General features: G+C 34.6%; 1 pseudogene; it reads right to left on the reverse strand.

Annotated features, from left to right (window-relative positions):
- Positions 1-15,047: 15,047 nt before the first annotated feature.
- Positions 15,048-16,243, reverse strand: LOC124089837 (beclin-1-like; annotated as a pseudogene).
- Between the last annotated feature and the right edge of the window lie 10,672 nt (positions 16,244-26,915).

Here is a 26,915-nt window from a genome sequence, read left to right on the forward strand (position 1 = left end):
ACTCAAAATTACTGATGTTTTACATTGAAAAAACAAGGAAGTGGGTGATCAGTAAAAGCACTTGGGAGCAATGTGAACCAGCAGACATACAAGTGACTTGCTCTCATTCACCTTCACCTGCTCAAAGGATTGTGCAGCTGCCAAATTTTCTGAAATATATGATGTCTGTTTTAAAATGAAATAAGGCATGCTCTCAAACATGAAACTTTTAGAAACAAGACATTAAACTACAAATCGTAATGTTTCAATAATATAATGCCCTCAAGTGGTTCTAAACATTGTGACCCTAGGCTGTGAAATGGTACACCATGACCAGTGCCAAACCATAGAAGAGGGTGGGCAACCCAGGGGTTGGTAAGCTGTTCTCCTTGAGTCTTCTGTGGAAATTCTATGTACAGTCCAAAAGGGGCCCTAAGTGGTGCTGAGCTGTTTCATTTTAATTATTTCCCATTCTCCAAGGCCAATAATGATGTAAAAATGGTAAATGGAGAGTTTAAAAAATACGTGTTCAACAACATTCTTTTAGTATATATGTTCTATGTAATTACTAGTTACTGCTGTTAATCTTATACCTAACTTATGCCAACCTCTATCATTGATATATGTGTGTGTGTATATACAGACACAGACATATATATATATATATATATATATATATATATATATATATATATATATATATATATATATATATACATACATATTAATATGAAAATATACAAATGGAATATCATTGGAAGATTTTACTTTAGATCATGTAAGCATTTATAGGTAAAGAAAAGCTGACTCAAGTCAAATATAGTGGCTTGATTAGAAAGGCAAGAGTGTTAAAATGTTGGATAAAATTAAACATCAAATCAGTATTGAGTCATAGCTACCATGCCATGCCAGCTTAAGCCTGTAAATATGAGGAACATTTTCTTCCACTGCATTACTTCAAGGGTTCTGAGAGATTATTTAAGTAGTAATGTATTTTGACCCAAGGCAGCACCTGAAGTTGTTAGTACTTGTCAGTTAAGTATGACAAGTTGAGAAGCAGAAGTATTTCTGTTTTGATTTCAAAAGCAATTCTTGGACACATCACTAGATACACAAAATGTGGTGAAATAAAAGTCTACCCCAGTCAATCGACTGCACACTACCTTCCTTACCCTTAACAATAGGGATGTTGTTGTTTCACACACAGTTATTTCTAACACAAGGGTGGTCAGATACACATGCCAAGGTGAACCAGATATCATGAAGATTCAGTGAATGTTTGGAAATCTTGCAACTTGCTCTCAGACATGACCATTAAATGGCATATTTCATGGGAACATGATACTGTTTTCATTGATGCTTCAATACAAAAAAAAAGGTGGTGAGAAAAACTGCAAATTTACAAATTTTAGAAAATGACAGTTTGTGCTCTATGGAGCAGAAGTATACTTTTAAAACTATCCTATGGTTTTCAGGGGTTATCATGTTTATGTTCTTTTTTATCAGGATCATATTTCCCCCCCTCAATCACCATATGAATATTTTAGCAGTGTTCACATTCTTCCTCATTAAATACTCTATGAAAATGATGAGTAATTTTTTGGTCAGCTTTTTCAATACAGTTACTAAAGGACCCAACCATCACATTTGCATGGGGAGGAAATTTTTATTTGAGGGCTCACCATTTCAGAAGTCTTAGTCCATAGAAGGCTGGCTTCATTCCCTCAGGCTCTACGTGAGGCAGAAAATCATGGCAGAAAAGTGTGCCAAATGGAAGTGGCTCACAAGGTGATCAGGAAGCAGAGAGAGAGATATATACTCCACTCTCCCTGTTTTCCACTCTTCATTCTTCCTCCTGCTTTCTTCCATGTTTAGAAATTATTTTGAGATATTTTTTACTTAAGGAATAATCCTAGAGTGAGAATATCACTGGTATAATTCTAGTCACTAAACTATACAATTAACTTGGATTTTACTATTTTTACATTCCTCATTTGTTTCAGTTTCATTATCCACAGCATCGAAGGAGAGGCATTGATTTACACTAGTCATCATGACTCCTTCATCTCTAGTAATTTATGGCAGTATTTTAGTTGTTCTTGTTTTTCATGACCTTGACCTTTCAATGAGTACCCATAAACTAATTTTAGAGTGCTGTATGTAGTATTTGGGGGAAGAAGAGTATAGAGGTGAAGAAATCTTTTTATCACAACATATGGGGAGGAAGTATCACTGAAGAAATAAACCACAACTACTTGGTCAAGTATGGGGTGATGGTCAGCATCTCATTGGGGGGTTCTTCCTGTCAAGGAGGGTGTAATCCACATGAAAAATTAAAGTCTGGAATAATTAGTGAAAAACAAATGTCCAAGAATCAGAAATGTGTTTTAAAAGCAGAGCCCCTGACATATTTAGTCCACATGGGTGCTGGGGCTAGACAAAAGAACATGCTCCTGTGGTTTATTAAAGCGGCTACATCATAGGCAGGGGTAAGATTTGAAGGGCGTAGTTTTGCTTTATGAAGTCTTGCAGTAAGCATGTTGATTGGCATCTTGGCAGGTCTTCCCCCATACCAAAAGAGCTGTGTGGCTACAGTACATCATCTCATCTCCATTGCTGTGTGGAACCTTTGGCAGAACTTGAATAGGTCTCACAATGAGTCAGGGCAGTCAACTAGAAGAAATGTCTACTGGTCATTCCCAGACACTAGATTCTCCTATTCAATAGGCTTTTATGTGTGGTGGCCCACAGGAAGCACATAGATAGCTAGCAAGAGTCAAGGGCATGGTTGCTATAATTAATTCTTATAAAATATTCCTTTTCTCCTTCCATGTTGTATATATTAAAATTGAATCATGAAGCCATGCTGGCATTTAAGTGGAGCCCAATTAAGCTCCACCTTCTAGAAGTAGAATAACAGTGAATTTGTGGACATACTTTAACAGCACTATAGTTACTTGTTAGCAATACTTTGAAACTGAAGAAATTAACCACAACCTCTTGGCCAAGTACAGGGTGATGGTCAGCATCTCATTGGGGAGGGGGGGTTCTTTCTGCAAAGGAGGGTTTAAGCAAAAAGAAAAATTGAAGTCTAGAATAATTAATGAAGAACAAAAGACCAAGTGTCAGAAATACATTTTAAAAAGCAGAGCCCCTTATAGATTTAATCCACATGGGTGCTGGAGCTAGACCAAAGAAGATACTCCAATGGTTTATTAAAGTGGGTACATTAAAGGCAAGGCTAAGATTTGAAGGGCATAGTTTTACTTTATGAAGTCTTGCAGTCAGCATGTTGATTGGCATCTTGGCAGGTCTGCCCCCATTTCAGAGGCACTGTGTGGCTACAGTACGTCACATCATCTCCAGTGCTGTGTGGAAACTTTGGCAGAACTTGAATAGGTCTCACAATGAGTCAGGGCAGTCAACTAGAGGAAATGTCTACTGGTCATTCCCAGACACTAGATTCTCCTTTTCAATAGGCTTCAATGTATTGTGGCCCCAGGAAGCCCTCCTACAAAGTATTACTTTTCTCCTTCCATGTTGAATACATTAAAATTGAGTCTTGAAGCCATGCTGGGATTTAAGGGGAGTCCAATTAAACCCTACCTCCTGGAAGAAGAATAGCAGTGAATTTGTGGATATACTTTAACAGCACTATAGTAATCTGATTAGCAATACTTTGCAACTTTGCAAATAGTCATTAATAAAGATCCATTAGTGGATTTCACCAGGAGCAACTATTACTATCATATTCTGAAGATAATTTTCCATGTACTTCACTTTTCCTATAAGGTATTTGAAATCTTCAGTGGGAAAGATTTTCTTCTTCTCATTCAAGAACTTATATTAGTATGAACTCATATTTATATTTTGTGTTTCATTGTGTAGACTATCACATCACATATTTTGTCTCTCAGATTGTGTTAGCTTTGGCAATTGGTGCTTTTTTAAGTCAGCCAAAGGAGAATCCTTGTTGATCTAAATCATCAACAGCACTGAAATTTTCATTTTTTTTTTTCATTTTAATAGAGGTATCCTCATGTTCTATTAAGATTCTAACTTTCATTTTCTTAATAATAATTAAAATAACCACAATGTTTTTACGTTTATTTTATATTTGTAAATCTTCTTTTGAGATATTCAGCATTAATAGTATAAGTCATTACATATTTTGAAAGTCTTTTGGATTTTCTACATATTCATTTTTCAGCAAATATAATTTTTTAATAATTTGTAATATGTGTAAATGGTTTTTTTTTATTTATTAGTCTTGTCTTATCACACTAGCAAATTTTCATTATAATATAGGATGGGGGGGTGTCATTTTTCTTGTAAGGAAAAATCATTGTAGAAATGATAAGGAAAAATCCTCACCATTAGGTATGTAGTCTTTAAGAATATCTTAGGACTGAGAATGTAAATCAGTGGTAAAATCTTGCCTAGCATACGTGAGGCCCTAGGCTTAACCCCCATCATTGCAAAGACAAACATATAAATGAAATATTAGTGTAAGGAAATTCTCTTTTATTTCTAATTTGCTGAGAATATTTATCAGAAATCAATGTTAAATTTTATGAAAGCTTTTTCAGTTCAACAATGAGTGATTTCATTTTTTTGAAATATTTTATTTACAAATTCAATTCTTTTCAATGTTTTGCTGTGTTGTCTGCACTGGTCTTGAACTCCTGAGCTTAAGTGCTCCTTCTGCCTCAGCCTCCTGTATAGCTGAAACAATAGTTTTGTGCCAGTATGCCTGGCAACAAATTCAATTTCTTAATGGATACAAATCTTTTTTTAATATATTTTCAGGAATTCTATTAGTATGTCTGTCACAAGAAATTATTTTCGCTCTTATTTTCACGTCATCTGTCCAATTTGTGTGTATGGGACTGTTTTTAGTATTAGTTTATTATCCTTTTAAGAGTGATGAAATATTTATTGATAGTTCCTCTTTTAATCCTGCTATTGGTAATGTGTACTCTTTTTCTTCTTGTTCAGTCTGGCTAATGGTACAACAATTTTATTGATTTTTTCCCAAAAAAATAAATTTCTAACTACATAGATTACTTCTATTTTTTCAGTTTTGATTTCATTCCTAATTATTATTTTTCTCTCTCTTCAGTTTGGTTTGTATTCAAATCAATCTTCTTTCTCCAGATTCTAAGGAGGAAACTTCACCTCCTGATGTGCCATCATCTTTAATGCTATGCTTTTCTCTTTAGGCATTTTCTTGCTGCATCCCCAAAAATTTTATAGGATTTTTTTGTCTAATTTATCATTTTCAAAATAGTAGTTTACTGTGACTTTTAAAATCATGACGACTTACCTTTCCTAATAGTAAAGGAGTCAGTCCTACAAGAAGACATAAACGTATATTCACCTAACAAAATAATTTAAAATAATTGGGTGCATTGGTTCACCCCTATAATCCCAGTGGCTTGGGAGGCTGAGATGGGAGTCTGATGAGTTCAAAGCCAGCCTCTGAAACACTGAGATGCTAAGCAACTCAGTAAGACCCTGTCTCGAAATAAAAGACAAAATAAGGCTGGGGATGTGGTTCAGTGGTTGAGTGCCCCTGAGTTTAATCCTCAGTACCCCAAAAAAATTACAATGTAGCATTTAAAAGCTGAAAATATGAAAGGAAAAGAGCAATAGGAGATGTAAATACTACTCATTTAATAAATGATAAAGCAAATAAACAGAAAAAATCAATAAGGAGGTGAATTATTTAATAACACCATAAAAATTTGATGAGACAATCCAGTAACTCCACACAACAGGAGAACATATTATTTTCAAATAAACATCAAACATTCATCAAGAAGGAAGAATTATTTTGGACAATTAAACAATAAGAAAATTTTAAGAATAGAAACCATGCAAAATATATTCTTGGTTCTTGATGAAATTAAACTAGAAATCAACAAAAATATGTCTGGACAACCTCGAAATTATGGAAATGCAGTTACATAACCAATGGAAAGCAAATGTCTTAAGAGAAGGTAAAGAGTCAAATAATATTGAAAATCGGTAAACACAATTCAATGTAACCAATGGTCAAAGAATAAAACAGCAGATATTAGAAAATATTAATTGAAAAGTAATGAGGAAATGGACAGAACAGAACAGAAATCATGAAGTAGAAAATAAAACTAATACTTCTAGAAGAAATATTGTCAAATTAATCAACCAGTGGTATTTCAAAAATTTTTTTATAATCTGTCAAACTTCTACCGAGGAATGCAGTGAATTTGGGTCAGAAAAAAGAGAATCCGGCCTCTCATGCCCTCCATATATGGTGTTCATAAAATTCTGTACGGCCCCTCATCTCAGTCTGTTTTCTATTTCAAAGTATGCATTTGAGAAGGACATTATTCACAGGACACATGAAGATGATGCATTCAATTTTTTCTGGCCTTATAAACATGAGTTAGAATGTTTTACCCATTCAAAATAACTAGGCCTGAAGTTAAAAATCTAATTCTCTTCTTTTACCCTAAAGGGATAACATCACGCAGCTAAAGACATTTTCTTAGCTCACCAACCTATGCACAGATAATTTTTTCCTTAATTCTGTTTTCAGGTAATTAAAAATGTATCTCCTGTCATTATGTCACTTAACATCATGAGTACCACTACTACCACAAACAACAAAAGAAACCATGTCAGAGTAGTAATGAAGCTCATATGTATTAAAAATCATATTTTCCAAACCTGATAACTAATGCTATTCAAATTAGTGTAGTCTTTAGAATGAAAATTTACCTTTCTGAAGTCACTTGCCTAATGGAAAAATAAGAAAAAAGATGTCTATTTGCATCGACAAATAGAATACTGTTAATTAAATATAAAAGTCAGATTATTTATTTTGTAATATGATGTTCTATTTTGCAATACTATAAAGAAAAATTGAGATGGTAATGGTCTAAAATGTAACAAAGAGGAACTCTTGGATCCTGTGATAGCTACAACATTCCTCACATTAGAGACTTTTGATTGTACATGCTATAGAACAAAAAGAATCAGAACAAACAATACTGTGCACATAACACACCTCACTTACATACATACACACTGTATAGATATACATGTAAACATAAACCAAGTATGCCTATTCACCCACACATATCGATACATGCACATATATGTACCTAATTACACCCCTAAATACTCCTTAGTCATAACATTTATACACGTTTGTACATAAACACCTGCTTGCACACATGTATGTCCAAGAATCCAAACACATATCTACACAAAAAACATTCACATTTTGGCAATTAAACCATGGAATCCAGGGTGTCTCTCCCTCTAAGCTATAGTGATTGAGACACCATCCCAACCTTTTTTGTTTTTAGATGGGGTTTCACTAAGTTGCTAGACTTACCTCAGATGTACAGTCCTCCTCCCATAACTCCCAGGGCAGCTGGGATTATAGGCATGCACCACCCCACTAAGCTTGATTTTTTTTGAAATTAGAGTGGCCTATATTTTAAATTATTATCTGAAACAATAATGACAAAGATATATATACACCAGTTTATCAGTGGTAATCAAAGAAGTAATTTATAATAATTGACAAAATACTACATAGTGATTTTTTTAAGTAATTATTGATGAGAGCAAAAATTTATCTTCAAGAATGTATCTTAGCTCTTATATAATAAAAGAAAATCCTTCCTCAAAATGAGGAAAATTGTGTAATAACTAAAGGATTAGTTAAATTATGGTAAATCTAGTGAGGAAATATTTTTTTTACACTGAAAAATACCATTGTAGAATGCATGATAGGGAAGATATTTATGTTATTGGAAGTAAAAAAAAAAAACAGATTAGGAAATAATATATACTGTTTCTTTTTTTTAGACTATACCAAAATTTTACTACAAATAAATTTCTCCATAATGTCTCAAACAGTATAAAACACCATTTCATAACTCTTAACACAGAGCAAAATAGGCATTCAGTTCTTGAACCGAGTAAGAAGTGTTAAATTTCAAGCTTCTGATCACATCACATGGTGACCAGGCAAAGCTTAGATGTCATTTTCCCAGGTTATCCAACTGTGTGTTTCAAACATCTCATTGTCTCAGTAGAGACAAAACCTTGTATTTCATATTTTAAGTGCAGGAAGTTGAGAGAGATAAAATGCAGTGAAAACACATCAATTTCTGTTCAACTGAAAGAAAAAATAACAACAAACTTAAATTAGTTGTTTTTTCTGGAGATAAAGGGAAGAGAAGGCATGGGATTAGGAGCAAATTGTGACAAGGGCTGGTAGCTATAAATGGTATGTTGTAGCTCTGGAAACTATCTGTCATATTGCCGCAGTCTGGCTGGGCACAATTCAGGAGCCACTTGTCAAAAGAAATGAACTTTATTTTTAGAACCACACACGCCAAACAAAACAGCTCCTCAGGAAAAACCCTCAGAGCCCATCTGCCACCACTGGCTTCCCACAAGCCTCTCAACCTCACCCACTCCTCCTGCTCTTGAGGCCGATTGGCTAGGTCATGTGGGCAGAGCCAAAAAAGTCCCCCAATGAGCAGCTCCATAGTCTGAAAGGGTGGGGAAACAGCCCAATGAGCATCACCGCAGAGGAGCCAATCAGCTAGATGCTGCTGGGGCTGCTGTGAGCCAATCATCAGCTGGCAGTCTGAAAGTTTGCTGGGGCTCCTTCGGCTGTGGCTCTCAACATCTCCCCCTCTCTGTTTAAACAACAAGCATGTGGCTTAGGGACTGTGCCTGCCTTAGGTTGTCCAATAGTATGGTTCTTACCCGTTATCGGATGATCTGACCTCAAGGCGTCAGCCTCCTGTCTTAGGTTGGTACCATTGCAATTGGATATTACCTGTCACTGACTACCGGTCCAGTATACAGCCACACCTGTGGAGAGGTCTTTGTACCAGCGGGGTGTGAGGTTCTTTGCCTCACCTTTGTTGGCCCCCAAATTTTAGCTGAAAGACCATGACAAGCAGAAGGGAGGAAGATACACCAAGCCAATTGACAGCTCCTTTTGGAAAAATTGTACCACTGATGACATCATCAGCAAAAATACCCCAACACTACCACAAGTTGCTGCACCAACAGATAGTTCACAATGCATGCAGGTGAGTTCACAATGCATACAAGTGATACATGGTCCAGGCAAGTTCTGCAAGCAGTTCAGTGATGGCTATTGCAGAAGCTGTAGATTGGTTTTATTTTTGTCTTCACTGGCACTGGGATGAAGATAGGAATTCTGGCAATAATGGCTAAAGAAAAAAATATGTAACATTCCAGAAGGCACTAAAAGAAAACAATTTTCTTAACAATTTACATTGTCTTGAAGATAATTATTAAATATAATGAAAAGGAAAGGTGAAAGTAAACAAACAGATCTGTTAATCTCCTTTTTTGTTCACATTTTAAAACAATCCTCAACAGCTGTTTACCCAATTTAAATTAAACCATTTAAATCACTTGAATAAAAAAAAATATATTTGGATCCATTTTTTCATGAGTGCTCATCATATATGTTATATGGACATATGTACATTCAAACATATAACACAAAACACAAGTGTGCACACATAATATAATACATACAACACATAACATAATAGTAAAGGCCTTATAACTTTTTACAGATGAAATCCCCATTGCAATGTTTAAAAACTCTATAGTCAAAAAAATAGAACTGATCAGCAAAACATTAATTTAGGTCTGTATGAGCCCAAAAAACAAAATAGAACTTCATGATATGGGAAAGGGCAATAATAAAATGGATATTGAAAAAAGCATCCTGGTTCTGTCGCAGATGTAAGAATAGCCAAACTGGAGTTCTGGATATCAGCTGTTATGGATTTGAGTCAAATCATCTTCTTTTTGGTCTGTAGAAATCGCTTTAGATAATCTCTCTGGAATCCAAACCGGCTGCTGTTCTCCCTGTGGAAACACATAAACAGACCCTGGACTCCAGGCAATCACTGGGTCAGGACCTTAGTTAATCTCTCTGGAATCCAAACCGGCTGCTGTTCTCCCTGTGGAAACACACAAACAGACCCCCGACTCCAGACAATTACTGGGTCAGGACCTTTCCATTGTCCTGTTAGAATATCCTTCCAAAGTACCTTGGGCTTATGTACATTTTTTGGACACATATGCCTTTCCACAGCACTAAGCCCTGATGAATCCAAATTTGAAAAGTTTAGAGTAAAAAGGTTTATTTTAAGTTTATCTTTGGGGAATCTATACCCCTTCCCAATTCCTTCTTTTTGCTTTAATAAGTACATTTTAATAGTTTGATGAGCTCTTTCAACTATGCCTTTTCCCTGTGGATTGTATGGGATTCCTGTTATATGAGTAATGCCAAATGTTGAGCAAAATTGTTTAAAAGAGGTAGAAGTATAACCAGGGGCATTACCTGTTTTTAACTGTTTAGGAACACCCACAGTGGCAAAATTTTGTAATCAATGAGCTAATAGATCTTCAGTTTTTTTCTCTGGCATGAAGGGAGCCCATCAAAAATCCAGAAGAAGTATCAACTGTAACATGCAAATATTTTAATTTTCCAAATTCTGGCAAGTGTGTGACGTCCATCTGCCAAATATGGTTAGGTATCAATCCTCTAGGATTGACTCCAAGATTAACTTGTGGTAAAAAGATCACACAATTTTTACATTGTTTTATTATTTGTCTAGCTTGTTCCTTAGTTATTTTAAAATGCTTTTGTAAAGTATTAGCATTGACATGAAACTTTTTATGAAAATTTGTAGCTTCTTCTAGTGTAGAGAAAATATGTATGTCATGTGTAGTTTTATCTGCTAAATCATTGCCCAAACTAAGGGCTCCAGGCAATCCTGTATGTGCCTTGATATGTTCTATAAAGAACGGATCTTTTCTGTCCCAGATTAGACTTTGTATAGTGGAAAGCAAAGAGAAAACAGTAGAGGAAGGGGAAATCCTACCAGCATCGTCAAGGGATACTATAGCATTAACTATATACTGACTATCAGAAAAAAATTAATTACAGAATCTTTAAACATCACAAAAGCTTGTAATACTGCATTAAGCTCTACCTTTTGAGCTGATTGTTTGGGTACTAAAAATGTAAAAGTTTGATCAGGTGTAACTATTGCTGCTGTACCATTATTTGATCCATCAGTGAATATATTTGGAGCATTCATGATAGATGTTTTTCTTGTCATTTTTGGAAAAATTGCAGGATGTGATGACCAAAAAGACAACAAAGGATTAGATGGTAAGTGGTTATCAAATGAAACATTAGATTTGCACATGATTATTGCCCAGATATTTAACTCATTAGCTAACTCATCAATTTGATTCATAGTATATGGAGTAATAATTTTATTGGGAGAAATTCCAAACACTCCCTTTGCTGCTTTTATTCCTTTGAGTATTAATTGTCCTACAGCCTCAGGATACCTAGTAAGAATAGTGTTAGGCGAATAAGATAAATGTATCCATAATAATGGACCTTCTTGCCAAAATACTCCTGTATGAATATTTTTTGTTGGTAGTACAGTAAATAATAAAGGCAAACTTATATCAATTCTATCCAAATGCATATTTTCCATATATGTTTCAATGATTTTTAATGCGTTTCTTGCTTCAGGCGCTAACATTCGGGGTGAATTTGGATCTGATGGACCTTTTAGGATATCAAATAAAGGTCCCAACTCTCCTGTTGGTATACCTAGATAAGGCCTTATCCAATTTATGTCTCCTAATAACTTTTGAAAGTCATTAAGTGATTTGGGTTGATCTACTCATATTTGAATTTTTGGTGGACGGACCATGGTTGAGGATAATAGAACTCCTAAATAATTAATTGGAAAATTTAATTGTACTTTATCTATTGCTATCTCTAGATTATAATTTTTAATAAGTTTATAAGTGTGGCATAACATTCTAGCAATGTTTTTTTTTAGCTTTGTGTGCTAATAATACATCATCCATATAGTGAAATATTTGTAGTTCAGGATTTTGATTTCTAAGTGGCTGGATTACTTTGTTAACATAAATTTGACACATAGTTGGGCTGTTAGCCATCCCTTGAGGGAGTACTTTCCATTCATATCTCTGATCAGGACCGTCATTATTCAGTCCAGGGATAGTAAATGCAAAATGTGGACTATCCTCAGGATGAATTGGAATTGAAAAAAAAAAAAAACAACAATCTTTAATATCTATAACTAAAACAAACCATGAACTGCCATCTCTGGAGTTAGTACTGATCTGGCGGAGGTGCAGATGTCCAACCCTGCGCTCCCTCTGGTTTGTCTGATGAGGGATCTGATGGACAATGTGTCCTGGGCACTACCCTGATGGGGTTGCTGGGTTCCTCCAGTGCTCCGTATATTTGTGGTTTGGGGCCCCGGAGCATTGGGCCCCCCTGTCCATTTTTTGGCAATGGAGCCTGATGCCTTTCTCCACGATATTGTGGATAAATACCTGGTCCTTGTTCATTTTTTGATAATGGAGTACCCTCTATGGTGGTTTGAGAACGGCATTCATTAGCCCAATGTCTCCCTCTATGGCATCGTGGGCAAATACCCGGTATTCTACTCCTTTGATACCTAGTTTTGTTAAACCCTCCTCCTATGGGGCAATTCCTTTTAAAATGTCCTGTTTGTTCACAATTGTAGCATGTTCTTGGCCTGGCATCTAAAGCCTGTTTTACTGCAGCTGCCACAATTTGCCCTTGTTCATTAATGTCTCTGGCATCTAAAGCCTGTTTTACTGCAGCTGCCACGACTTGCTCTTGTTCATTAATGTCTCTACATAATTTAATATATGTGTTTAAATCTTCATGTTTTCATGGTCTAATGATTTCTCTGCACCAATGATTCGCTTGGTCATAAGCCAGTTGTTTTAATAATGGCATTGCTTGTTCTGTATTCCCAAAAACTCTGGTAGCTGTTTGAATAAGCCTATCTACAAATTCAGCATAAGATTCATTAGCTCCTTGTATTACCTTAGATAATTGACCTTGTAAACCTCCATGTCCTTGTAAAGTCTTCCATGCCCTAACCGCCTCTGCAGCAATTTGTGCATATACGCCAGGATCATATGCAATTTGTTTCTGCTGATCCTCATAATGTCCCTTTCCTAACAACATATCTAGATTTCTCTGAGGATAATGTGCTGTTCTATTTTGCCTAGCCATTTCCTTGCAAAATTCCTCATTGGCAACCTTCCATAACAAGTATTGTCCTCCATTTAGCATAGCTTTACACATATTAGCCCAATCTGCTGGTGTCATGTTCAAGTTGTTAATGGATTCGACCAAGCTTACAGTGAAGGGTGCTTGAGGACCATAGGTTGTTACAGCCTCTTTTAGCTGCTTCACTGTTTTGAAATTTAAAGCATAGTGAATTCGCTGCCCTCCTACCTCAAATACAGGGCATGTTAATACTTGAGATCCTGTCTCAGGATCCCAACTATCAACTGCAGGGTTTGGGGGCCTCCAAGCATATGGAGGTGGCCTTGTTAGTTGGACATTTACATCCTCTGGTGATAGAAAAGTGTTAGTAGCAGTCTCCTGTAGAGGTGGCACTGTTGGTTGGACACTTATGCCCTCTGGTGATAGAAAGTTGTTAGTAGCAGTCTCCTTTTGTAACTTTCCCCCTGATGGCTTTTTCTGCTCTAAGCTTTCTTCCTCTATCTTTGTCTGAACTGAAGACTTTGGACTAAGCAAACCAGATACCAACACCCACAATGTCAATGTGCCAACTGGCAGAGTTCCTGGGCTTTTCTTTTCTATTTTTTTTTTAAATCTTCACCATGATGGTTCCATTGTGATATATTTAACAACTCCTCCTTAAAAAGCCATAGGCTACATTTTTGTATTGTATCAACATATGCCCTGACTGTTCTTGATTTTACTGAGATGCCTCCTTCCTCTAACAATTTACTTAACACTCTTTCAGTTTGTTTTTTACTAATTTCTGATCCCGTATTTCTACAATAATACAACCCAAAAAGATGATGCCAAACAAAACCGAGACAGAATGAAATAAAAAGGAACAACAAAAAATCATTATAGCCTTTCTATCCTCCTGACATGTGCATCTGTCCTTTCTCCCTATCTGATCCTCAGACGTAAATAGTTTTTCCTTAGATGTGAGCGGTTTTTCTTCCTTCTCACTCATCTCCAGGGACAGGTAACTTAAAAAAAAAAGTGAAGCAAAACAAAAGAGGAACCTTAAAATGGCTACCCATCCTCTCGCCCTGCCCTCAGGGGCGAGCAGTTTACCTTATCACTTACCCTCAGTCGCTCACCATGCGAGCCACCAAATGCCACAGTCTGGCTCGGCACAATTCAGGAGCCACTTGTCAAAAGAAACTAATTTTATTTTTAGAACCACACACGCCAAACAAAACAGCTCCTCAGGAAAAACCCTCAGAGCCCAACTGCCACCACCGGCTTCCCACAAGCCTCTCAACCTCACCGACTCCTCCTGCTCTTGAAGCTGATTGGCTGGGTCACATGGGCGGAGCCAAAAAAGTCTCCCAATGAGCAGCTCCATAGTCTGAAAGGACGGGGAAACAGCCCAATGAGCATCACCGCAGAGGATCCAATCAGCTAGATGTTGCTGGGGCTGCTGTGAGCCAATCATCAGCTGATAGTCTGAAAGGGTGGGGAAACAGCTCAATGAGCATCTCAAATGAGCATCACCACAGAGGAGCCAATCAGCTAGATGTTGCTGGGGCCACTGTGAGCCAATCATCAGCTGGCAGTCTGAAAGTTTGCTGGGGCCCCTTCGGCTGTGGCTCTCAACACACATGATATTTTAAAAGAAAGTGGCTTTTATCTCTTTTGGTATTTGGTGCTATTTAATATTTTCCAAATTTAAAACTTATTTTTTTGCAAACAAAAACAAAATTTAAAGCCTTTAAGACAAGTATCCTAAGAAAACAAGAAAGTTGTTTGTTATAAAACTGCCAGGATACCCAAGCAAGACTTAAGATTCATCAGCATGAACTTGAGAGCTTTTGTCTACTGTTCGTCAGAGTTAAACTGGGTTTTGATGGAATAGGAGCTACCACTGCCTCCTGTATCTTCAATCTTGCTTTCTTCCACATCCATCCTGTAAGGAAGACAAAATTGTGCTTCACCTTTCTCCACCTCTTCTTTGAATTACTGCACACAGTCCAGGAAAGCCACCATTTCATGGTCAAACTTGTTGTCCCAGAAAAACCACAAACCCCCAGAACAATATAATGGCAGCTCCTTAGATTTGTCTGTCAGAGACTCCAGATATGAATGATTTCCATAGGGAACAAGTTGATTCCTCTGAAATTTCAGACCCACCTTATTGGCCAGGGCATGAAGCAGCAACACTGTATGATCCCAAGCACCATTAACCTCATTCCATTCCACAGGAACACTGGGGAGAAGACCCAATCTGAAGTTATTAATTGTGCCAAATTGTCTACTGTGCTAGATATGGAAGGTTGCATTAAAGACATTGGTTTTGTTCAGCTTCTGCAGCTGAATCTGGGCATACCACATCTGATTTTCTTCAGCTCATCATCCAGCTCTAGCTGTTGTCATTTAAATTCACTATATTCTCTCTGATACTAAGCTTCCTTCTGATTCAGTCTCTCAGCCTCAGCCTGGACCTTCTCCAGATTTTCTGCCACTACCTTGTGGTTCTTTTCCACATCTTCCAACTTCTGGATCAGTCTTTCCTCCTCTAGTGCCAGCTCCTTCAGCTCCCTCTGTAGTTGTTCACTGTCATCCTCATTCATTTGCTCTAGGATCTCCAGACATCAGTTGTAATTCTGACCTCATTTTCAGTAACATTGAGCTGAGAATCCAGCTGGTCTAAAAGAGTATCTGTGCATTCTTCACTCAGTGGGTGATCCTCATCTGTCTGGCCATCATGTCAGAAAGGTTCCCAGTGACCTTTAGTCTTCGGCTGAGATTCTCCATAGTGCCGCCATCAGATGCCTCTCCAATCAGAGTGAAGTTGTTAGCACTTTCTGTAGACATCATCCTGGCTGGGGGGATGAATCTGCTCAAGAGATGTCATCCTGGTGAGTTTCAATAAATGGCTGCTCTCCTGAGTTAGCCTATTCCTCCTGGGCGTCTCCTGGTTTTGCCTGGGCTGTGGAAAGTACTGGAGCTGTGAGCTCTTGGATGGTAACACAGTCCAGGATCTTGAAGCTCCTGTCCAGTTTCAGAGGCTGACTGCAGCGCTGGCAACACGAAGCTCACCTGCATGGAGCTTCTGGACATTTTAGATAACTCCATCCCTCAGGACCTGAAGCCTGCCACCCAGGTCTGCTCTATCGTGGGGGCACGGTGGGCACTGTAGCATCGGCTCTCAGTAGCATCGGGTCTCATTCGGAGCAAGGCCTCCTCAATATATACTGTTTCATTGCATTAAAATCATTGGTGTGTTTATATGCATTTATGCATCTCTACAATATATTAAAACACATATACAAAATTTTAAAAAAGACTTGAAATATAAAAGTAACTTTCACTGTAGGAAATAAGCTTAATGGTGGTGTGTATATTTTGAGTCCAGAACAAAACATGAAGATTTTAACCCAGACTTGAAAGAGTAAAATAACAGAAAATTGGGAATAATGGGTAGTATTTATGATAGCACTTGGCTCATATTCTCTTTTAGCAAGGTTATGTTATGTGTATATTTGCTTCTATCTTAGTATACACAGTCTCTAATAGAATAAATGTAATTTTCTTAATTTATTTTGTTGGATTAATATAAAATTAACTTTAATGATATATATGTGTGTATGTATATGTATGTCATTTGCCTTTTCTTACATAAATTTTATTTCTTATAGTTGTAATGGAGATAAATGATAATAGTATTTAATTTGGAAGATTTTGGAATCTGACCAGTATCAACACTGGCCAGATAATATCACTTTATATTAAGCTCCAGTTTTCTCACCTGCTTACAATATCAGCCTGAGAAAATTGTGACCTTTAGGTGACATAATGCATGAATTCACTTTGTGATATGTTAATTAAACACAACAAAATAGAGGAACACCCTCTCAAATGGATGGGGATTTTTAAATTTAATGCAGTGAGAGCACTAAACATAGGCAGTCCAGAGTCAGTATAGCAGCTCAGTAACACCAACTGAGACTGGATTCATCTCTCTGCTCTCTTGTCCTTGAGCATTTTGACTTGTAGTCAATCACAGGATTGCTGCTTTTTCCTAGCAGAAAGTAGAAGGTGAAATACCCAGAATAAACATGTCTTTTTGCAAGTGAGACTTGTCATTTTTATTGATACAACAACCTCTCTAAAAACATCTATCCATTTCATTGGTGAGGCCTCTGTAGTTACAAAGGAATCTGAAAAGTCAGATACTTATAACTAGGCATATTATCTCCTGATACTAATTGGGGTTGTTCTGGGAGAAGGAGGAGAATGAATGTTGAGTGTGCAGATTACAATATCTGCCACTGTACTGTATATAAAATCTAATCAGTAACTACTAACTTTAGCAATTAGTTTTTCCCTGTAATGAACTTTATTCTTGTACTGTCAGTCATAAAGTCATACATCTTTCCCTATCTCCTACATCGGGAGAAAATTATAATCCCTTAACATGATGTCATAATCCCTCTTGTGAAATTATTAAATTGTTTTCTTGAAGCTACCTAAAAGTCTCCTCTTGGGCTCCAAACTAAATTCACAATTATTTCATTATGAATGATGCCATCAAAATCATCTTTATCGACTGTGTTTTTGTCCTATTCTGAACTATTTCCTTATCAAAAATGGGAACATTTCTGTGATTCTTCATGTTTCTCCAAAATAATAATCCTACCTATTTTTAAAGCTTCCATCAGTATAAGAATGTTGTTCAACTCAGTGTTCTTTAAGTATTGGGAGTTATGTTTTTCTTTAGGTTTGATAGATTTCATGTTCTAATAATATATATTGGAATATATAGGAAATAATATATACTGTTTCATTCCATTAAAATCATTGGTATGTTTATATGCATATAGTATGTGTACACTATATAAACACATATAAAAAGATAAAATAAAGACTTGAAATATAAAAGGCATTTTCACTGTAGGAACTAAACTTAATATTGCTGTGTGTGTCTTGGGTCCAGAACAAAATATAACAGTTTTAACCCAGACTTGAAAGAATAAAACAAAACATTGGGAATAATGGGTAGTATTAATGATAGTACTTGGTTCATATTCTCTTATAGCAAGCTTACATGTATATTTGTTTTTATCTTAGTATAAGCAGCCTCTAATAGAATAAAAGTAATTTACTTAGTTTCTTTTATGTTGGAGTAATATAAAATTAACCTTAATGATATATATGTGTGTTATTTGCCTTTTCTTACATAAATTTTATTTCTTCGTGTATCTTCTCCATTGGTCCATGTGTCTTTATATATATTTAGAAGGATGCTTACAATGATGTTCACCAAATGTTTATACTTTATCTTCAGGGCTTAGAATGTTTGTTAAATTCCTGTTCATACTCTTTTGTGTAGGTTGGATATTTTAAAAAAATAAGCATATCTCACTTTTATAAAATGAAGTTATATTTTGTACAGACATTTGCATAATTATCCAGGGAAGGCCAAGGGGCCCCCAAATTAGCAATAATGCCATCAACTGAATGAGGAATTGTTGGTCTTATGAAAACCTAGTGTGTTTAAAACTTTGCAATTTTTTAATAATTTAACATTAGCTTTTTGAAAAGATAAGTCTTTCTAGAAAAGTAGGTGGTTGACTAGACAGATAAAATGTTGGAAAGAATTATAGCACAGTTTGAAGTCTTTCCAATGGGTCCTTGTATCTAGCTACATAATAGTACCATTTATTCTGAATTACTTTATTTCAAAAAAAAAGAGAAAAAGAATGGACGTTGAGTAGGCAGATTACAATATCTGCCACTATACTGTATATAATATCTAATCAGTAACTACTAACTTTAGCAATTAAGTTTTCCATCTAATGAACTTTGTTCTTGTACTGTCAGTCATAAAATCATACTTCTTTCCCTATCTCCTTCATCCTGGGAAAACCATAATCCCTTAACATGATGTCATAATCCCTCATGTGAAAGTATTAAACTGCTTTCTGGGGGCTACCTAAAAGTCTCCTCTTGGGCTCCAAACTAAATTCACAATTATTTCATTATGAATGATTAAATCAAGATCATCTTTAAAGATTGTGTTTTTGTCCTATTCTGAACTATTTCCTTATCAAAAATGGGAACATTTCTGTGATTCTTCATGTTTCTCCAAAATAATTCTACCTAGTTTTAAAAGCTTCCATCAGTATATGAATGTTGTTTGACTCAGTGTTCTTTAAGTACTGAGATATATGTTTTTATTTAGGTTTGGTAGATATCATGTTCTAGTAAAGTAAACCAGCAATATTTCATGATTTATTTTGCATATTTGAGTAACTAGAAAGATATAATATGCTTCACTTTTTTCTTTAATAATTGTCTCCTCTTACTAAGCATTATTTGTTTACTACTGTGTTTTCTTTTGGCATTTTTAGATAATGTGATGGGAGAAAATTCAGAGACTCAGTATGATCTTTTCCCAAAGTCTGTAAGAGTAGTTGTAGAGCATGTTGAAATTCCATAAGCTTTTAACTTTCTCTGCTAGATATCTAGTTTTAGACATTCTATTCTCCTGAGGTCTTAAGTGCCCTTAAGGGATTTACCTTAATTAATGGGATTCAAAGAAATTAGCAGAGGGGAATACTTTTAAATAGAGAACTGTTTTAAGGTAACAGGTAAAGTCAAATGTTCTACTAAAGAGTAACTCCTGCCCCCTTCCTAAGGCTTTATTATAAAAAGTTCCAACCTGTAGTACAGACATTCAAAATCATTCTTGGTATTTTTATCCTATGCTACTATAGTCATAAAGCAGACTATATTAACTTTTAAAAAGATTGTTTTTCAAATACAGGTGTTGGCTTCTCTTGCCTTCTATAAAAAACTCCTTAGGGGAGAGAATTGCTCTGCCTAACAGTGCTTTACATCAGCCTCAAATACAAATAGCAGTAGTATCATACAACCTCATCTCAGTGGAGCATGGACCAAAGTAGTAGTAAAGGAATAGAACATGCAAGCTTTATTTTCCACCTCCTGAAGTAAATCATTTAGGTGTAAGTAACCACGTGTTGAAAAATTTCTATTATTAAAACTACATGTTGCAGTGCTCCAAATATAAACATACTTATTCAAATGAAAGTTAATGGAGGGTGTACAGGGCCAGAGTGAATTGGTTACTTCTAAAGAAAGAGTTGAGTGAACTGGGAAACTGTTTCCTTGTATTAATGAATATAATTGAAAGTTCATTTTATCCACTGTGCTTTAATGTGCTTAAATAAAATAATCTGCTTTCAATAACCATTTAATCTGATTGATATAACTTAATTGGCTACCACATTTTCTTTGCTTTGAATATATAGAAGCAATATTCAGTCTCTTTCTTTTCTTCATATAAAATGTAAAATGCTAACAATATGGAATTCTTGTTCTTGTTTAAGTTAACACCTTCAATTTTGAGATGTAATTTCCTAGAAGTTCTTATAATCCAGTCCATTTACCTACTTACTTTAGAATTGGTCTAAATGTTATTAATGATGAATCTTTTGAATGAGTGAATCTTCTCATCACTAAACTTTTAGGATTATCTTTAAAATTTTCAAAAACTGTTTAGGGGTTACTTGTTCACTAAGTTCATGTTTTTCAACATGTGGTTACTTACACCTAAATGAAATCATAAATCCTGCTATCCAAATGACCCTGGAAACAAAAATGTATGTCCATTAATTGAGGATATGATTGCTCAGAATAATAATATTGTGAGTTGAAATGCCATATTATTTAAATGTTAAAACAATGCTGTGTCAAAATTACCAAAGTCAGTTCTTCATATTCTTGTTTCTCTGTCATGAATTGTTAAGCAAAATTCCATATTCTTAATAAACTTTTTTTTTTTTTAAATTTTGATTGCTCTTTTCCCTAAGATACTTCAGTAGTGTTCTCTAGTACTTCATTCCATTGAAATATTTGTAATTGGATAGAAAGGGTTTAGGTCTTAGATCATACTGCAGTCCACAGTGTTCTTATGTCTTCAGAGTAGTTTTGGCACTCAGAACAAAAAGCGTGATTCAAGTTCATAAAAGACAAATTCTGAAGAGAACATCAGTGATGTAGGAGTGCTGCCTCTTACTGTTATTCAGAGATTACAAAAAAAAGATACAACATCAAAAGATTTGTGTTTTAATAAACAACTCCACCAATGATTATTATTAAAACTACATGGTTGAATTTCTTAATTTTAAGAATTTCATTTGAAGAAACTGAAATCTTAGGTGGTTTCAAAACCTGTGTTTTCAATATACATTTGGCTTTACCTTAAAAACAATCTTTTGAAAAAACATTGATAGATAATTTCCTAACTGATGGTCTTTTAAATAATGTTGGTTTGTTGAATTCTGTATTTCCCTTTGTGTACCTTTTTCTTTTCTCCCGTCTCTTCTCATTCAGTAGATTTAGATCCAGGACATACAAGTGACAATGGGGACAAGAGACTTGTATTTTCTTACAAGACATATTCAGGGAATTAGATTATCAGGTACTCCTGCTCAGCCAGTGGTTTCTGTCACATTTACAATTAAGCATTGTACTATAAGTAACTTATTTTCAAACTAACTTATAAATACCTAATTTCTGTGAGATGTCTACTATAGTATATCTAGTATATTATATCTAACACATGCTGTATAGGAATATTGTTGAAATAGCTGTATATCTCCATTAAGTTTTGTTCAGCACAATGTGAAAATACCATTCATTTGGAAAATAGTATGGAACCCCCTTCTCCTGGTGTTGGACAGTACAAGGACCACTATGTGAAGATACCAAGGTCTTTAGTCTGTTTGTTTTTCCATTACGAGGTACACCAAGTGCACTGATTTCAATACATGGTGTCATCTTACCCTTTAGTCAGATAATATTCATTTAAAAGCACATTTAAGTTTTTTTGTTCCATTGAACTCTTTAGTCTTTATTAACTTTGCTGCCCATGTTGAATTAAGTACATTAAAATACCAGGTTGTTTGGAGAAATGCTATTACCATTAATTGTGTTGGAACCTCTCTATTTGACTGTGGCACCAGTCATTATATGTTATTGATTCATAATTGCTCCATGTAAAAGAAGGCCAAAGAATATATAAATACTACCACTTTAAAATAATTAAATGCATTCTCTGGCATGTGAAAACTACTTAAGTGTTTTGATTATCCTTTTTCTTGTTTTTAAATGGACTGATGTACTTATTTTTGAACTTTTTAAAATGTAAACTCTGTTAAGCCACTGGGTATTTAATTGTCCAGTTTTTAATAACATTTGGCTATAAAACTGAAATATGCACCCTACAAACATGACTGATAGAAGTATGTTCATCTGTATTTGAATTTGAATTGTAGCTTCGTTGTTTTTTTTCTTAATACAGTGATTGCTTTGTAGGGCAATGTCATATTTATTTTTGAGACTGATACAGGTTTATGAACCTAGTTCCCCCAGATAAAATCATTTTATCTTTTCAAAGTGTACTTTACACTTAATTGGGAAATAACAATGTTTCTTCTGTTTATTTTGGCAAGACCTGAAAAGAAAGAATTCATTTTCCAAATAATAGAACTGGGACATCTCTCTGAATGGGGGTAGAAAAGATGATGGAATGAGATGGATATCATTACTCTAGGTACATGTATGACGACACATATGGTGTGATGCTACATCATGAACAACCATAAAAAATGTAAAGTTGTGCTACAATTGTCTACAATAAATCAAAATGCATTCTGCTATCATATATACTTAATTAATTATATAATCCTATTTAATTATATAATCCTAATTAAAATTAGGAAAGTAATTTGAAATAGCATTGGTATGTAGGTTTAGCAGTAATAAGAATAAAGTGATAGTGAAGAAAAATTTCAAAGATATTATACAAGTTAGCACTCTATCTGCACAGTCAACTAATCATGGTTTGAAAATATTTTTTAAATTGCTCTGGGATGGGGAGGTGTGAAGGAAACCACTGTATTGACTACTAAGCCTTTCCTTCTTTCACTCATTTTTACTCATTTTTGAATTTTTTTATTTACTTCTAGCTCCACTTTACAGGTACAACCATATAAATGTAAAGCATGTACAAAAGCATGTAGAATTTTTTTTCTTCTAAGTATTCTCTAACCACTTCAGTGTAACTATACAGTACTTACATTATTTTAGGTATTAGAAGTTATCAGAAGCTAATTTAAAGGGTATGGAAGGATTTGCACAGATTATATGTAAATACTACACCATTCATGTAAAGGACCTGAGCACCAGATTTTAGTGTCTGCAGGAGATCCTAGAACCAATCTTTTGCCAGGTACTAAGGGATAACTGTAGTAAGAAGTGTTTGAAATGTCTTTGAATTTGGTAAATATTAGTAGAACAAATCACTAAAATATACATCTTAAAATAATAAAATTTCAAGTGCCTAAAATCAATAAAACAAGAATATAATTTTTCCAAAGCATGTAGTCAGAAATTTGCTTATAAAATCACATGTCCATGTCTTTTCCCTAGATACTACCATTTAATATATTATAAATATTCTCATATACATTTATATCAGCTATCAAAAAAGTTATGTTTTACTTTGGAGTACATTTTTTTTCAAATTCTTACATATTTAATAATTTCAGAGACAAAGGGTCCAGAAAAGAAGAAAATAAAAAGAAGCTGGAAATAAGAAATCCACACCCGGTAGCATTCTTTTTGGTTATCCACTCTGAACGAAAACAGATGACACTTCTTATGCAGATATCAGCAAGAGACAACAGTCCAGGTGATTTCTGACATCAGTCATTATAATTTATATTATAATCTAGCCTTGTGTTGACAGCTACTTTTAACTACTTTTAATTTTTTATCATTTATTGAATTTAATCAGAATTACTTGTAACACCAGTTTGTAATTTTATGATTATTTGTGTGAAAATATATCATCTGACTCCTCCCCTAGATTAAGAACTATATAAGAGCAGGGATTTTCTCCTTACTGTGCATGCATAGATAAATATTAAATAAAATTAGTCATTTAGAAATCGGTTAATAACATGGGAAGTTCATGGCAAAAACTGTGCTTTTACCTTACTGAAGCTATATCCCAGTTTTCAGAGAGTATCTGGAAAAAAATGAGCTCTGAATCTTAGACATGTTTATTTAAGACTGTTGAAATATAATGAAAAAGAAAGTTTTTCCAGTGAACTTTTCCTATACTAACTATTGGAGGAAAAAACACCTGGGGACAATATGGTTAAATTCTTAGTGTTTCTAAGAATCCTGCTTTCAACCAGAGCATGAGCCTATCTAATATCTTTCACTGCTACATATATTGTGGGTCCTTGTGCTTTTTAAAATAGTATATTTTTGGGTTTTCCCACCTTTTCTGCCACTAACTTGGGTAGAATAGTGGACAAATTATTTGACATTACTACAACTTTAAATGCTTCTATAAAACATAGAATTACAAAGATTTTATTTTGTAAAAATGTTTTTTTACACCATGAACTTTTGTTCTTATAATAATAAAAAATTAATACATTAAGACAAAAAGTAGAAGTCCCCTTTATCTCCAGTGACACCCTTTGAGAGGCACCACTCTTAAGAGTCTCTTATCTATATTTACAGGGAATTTTTTAGGCATAAACATATAGACTTATATTTTTTGTTTTATTTTTCCACTATAAATACAATTATACTATAACATTGTTGTGCCAACTTTTTTTTTTCTTTTAAGTATAATTTCTTGTCAGTTGTAGAAAGCTTGACATCAAGCTATGTCACCAAACAGATATACTTCGTGTTTAGGATTGATTATCCATTAATTAGGTCCTTTAGTTTTTAAGGAAACCAACAGGATAACTGTCTTAATAATTTTCCTATAAAGAGTATAATAAGGGCTGGGGATGTGGCTCAAGCGGTAGCGCGCTCGCCTGTCATGCGTGCGGCCCGGGTTCGATCCTCAGCACCACATACAAACAAAGATGTTGTGTCCACCGAGAACTAAAAAAATAAATAAATATTTAAAAAAAAAAAAAAAAAAAAAGAGTATAATAATTTTTTTTTCATTTAGCAACTTTTTCTTGATTTACACTATGTAACAAGAAGTCATGTAAACAGTTGAGAGATATAGCTGATGAATAAGAGAGATGAAATTTTTACTCTTATGGAGTATACATTCTAGAAATAAGTAGGAAACTGTTACTGAAACAATGTACTTTAAAATCCAAAAGGTAAACCTTGAATTTTTTATTGATATGGCTTTAGAACCCTAATGATGTCAGTTTGCAAGACTTAAGATGGAAAATTATTTTCAAAGATTGTTTTTTCTTAGTGCATTAACTCTTTTAAATGGTTATACAATTTCAGAATTAATATTGTCATACTTTAATTAAGAAAACAGCACCCCATTCTCCCTGCCCTGTGGTTCTAAAAAGAGAAAGGGGAGCTTTGAGAATTATATAGTTTAAACTTTCTGATTTTGACATACAAATCACAACAAAAATCACAAGTTGGGGATCAAAGCAAAGTATAACATCATTGGGACTTTTTCCATTTGCCCTTATTTCAGATCCTTTGGCTTTATTTTCACACTAAGATCATCTCTAACTTAATTTGCACTCAACATCAGAACAAAACTCCAATTAGTCAGAGATATGAACTCCGCCTTCAGTTTAATTTTATTAAATAAAATAATATTAAATATTAAAATAATAATATTTCACCTAGGACTTTTGTGAACTTTTTTCTTACAGATTCCACACCAAAACATCCATCACCAACAAGAGCAGCTCAAAAGAAAACCCCAGTTCTTCATCTTGACAAAAAGATAAAGTTAATAAAAGAAATGAGCCTGGTGAAACTCCTTTACACATGGCAGCTGTCTGAGGAGATGTGAAACAAGTCAAAGAGTTAATAAGTTTAGGGGAAAATGTGTAAGTGAAAGATTTTGCAGGTAAGATTATACTCAAGACTAATATTCAGGAACTAATATTGAAACAGATTCTGGTTAAAGTTTTATCTATTTTTTTTTTATTTTGCTGAAGTAGAAGAGTTCTAAAAATATATTTTATTACAAAACTTTTGGAGTATGAGCATAAAAACATGTCCTGTTGTATTTTCTTTTCAATAACTACTCACATTTTTGCATATTAAACTTATATTTTGTGGACATTACTGTATAATTCTTTATTAATAAATTTAGTTCATCCAAAGCAAATGTGAATACATGATATTTTCAAATCAGTTGATTCATTCATAATTCTTTGAGAAGTATTAACTTGAACATAAAGATCATAAGAAAGTGGTATTATTTTCAATTTAATTATACAAATAATATACGAATGTATTTTTACTATGAAGTCAAATAATAAATATTGACAGAATAATATATAAATTCTCCTTAATTTCACATCTTACAGTACTCTGTTTCCTTTGTATTTTTTTTGTCTTCCACAGAAACGGTATTAATAATTTGTAGGTTATGCTTTCACTGTGTTTTCATAATAATATGTAAATATGAACATTTACTTACTTATAGGCTTTAAAAAACAGTATTATTATTCCATCTATAATTCTATACTACAGCCTGCCTGTAATTATAGGTATTTCTCTCAGTACATATAGGTAAATTTACTTCATTTGTAACAGGTACATAATATTACCATAGTGAACACTGCTATAAAACCATCTTTGTCGGTTCACAACAGCTCGGGGGCGGGAGCACCAGCAGTAGCTAGGCAGCGCAGCTTCCGAAGGCTTCTGCGCCCTGCAGCTGGCAGCACTTGCACGTGCCCTCCGCGCTGCCAGG

Source organism: Marmota monax, unplaced genomic scaffold (assembly GCF_021218885.2).
Source record: "Marmota monax isolate L192 unplaced genomic scaffold, Marmota_monax_Labrador192_F-V1.1 WCK01_AAM20220418_F8-fsc00318, whole genome shotgun sequence".
Lineage (NCBI taxonomy): Eukaryota > Metazoa > Chordata > Mammalia > Rodentia > Sciuridae > Marmota > Marmota monax.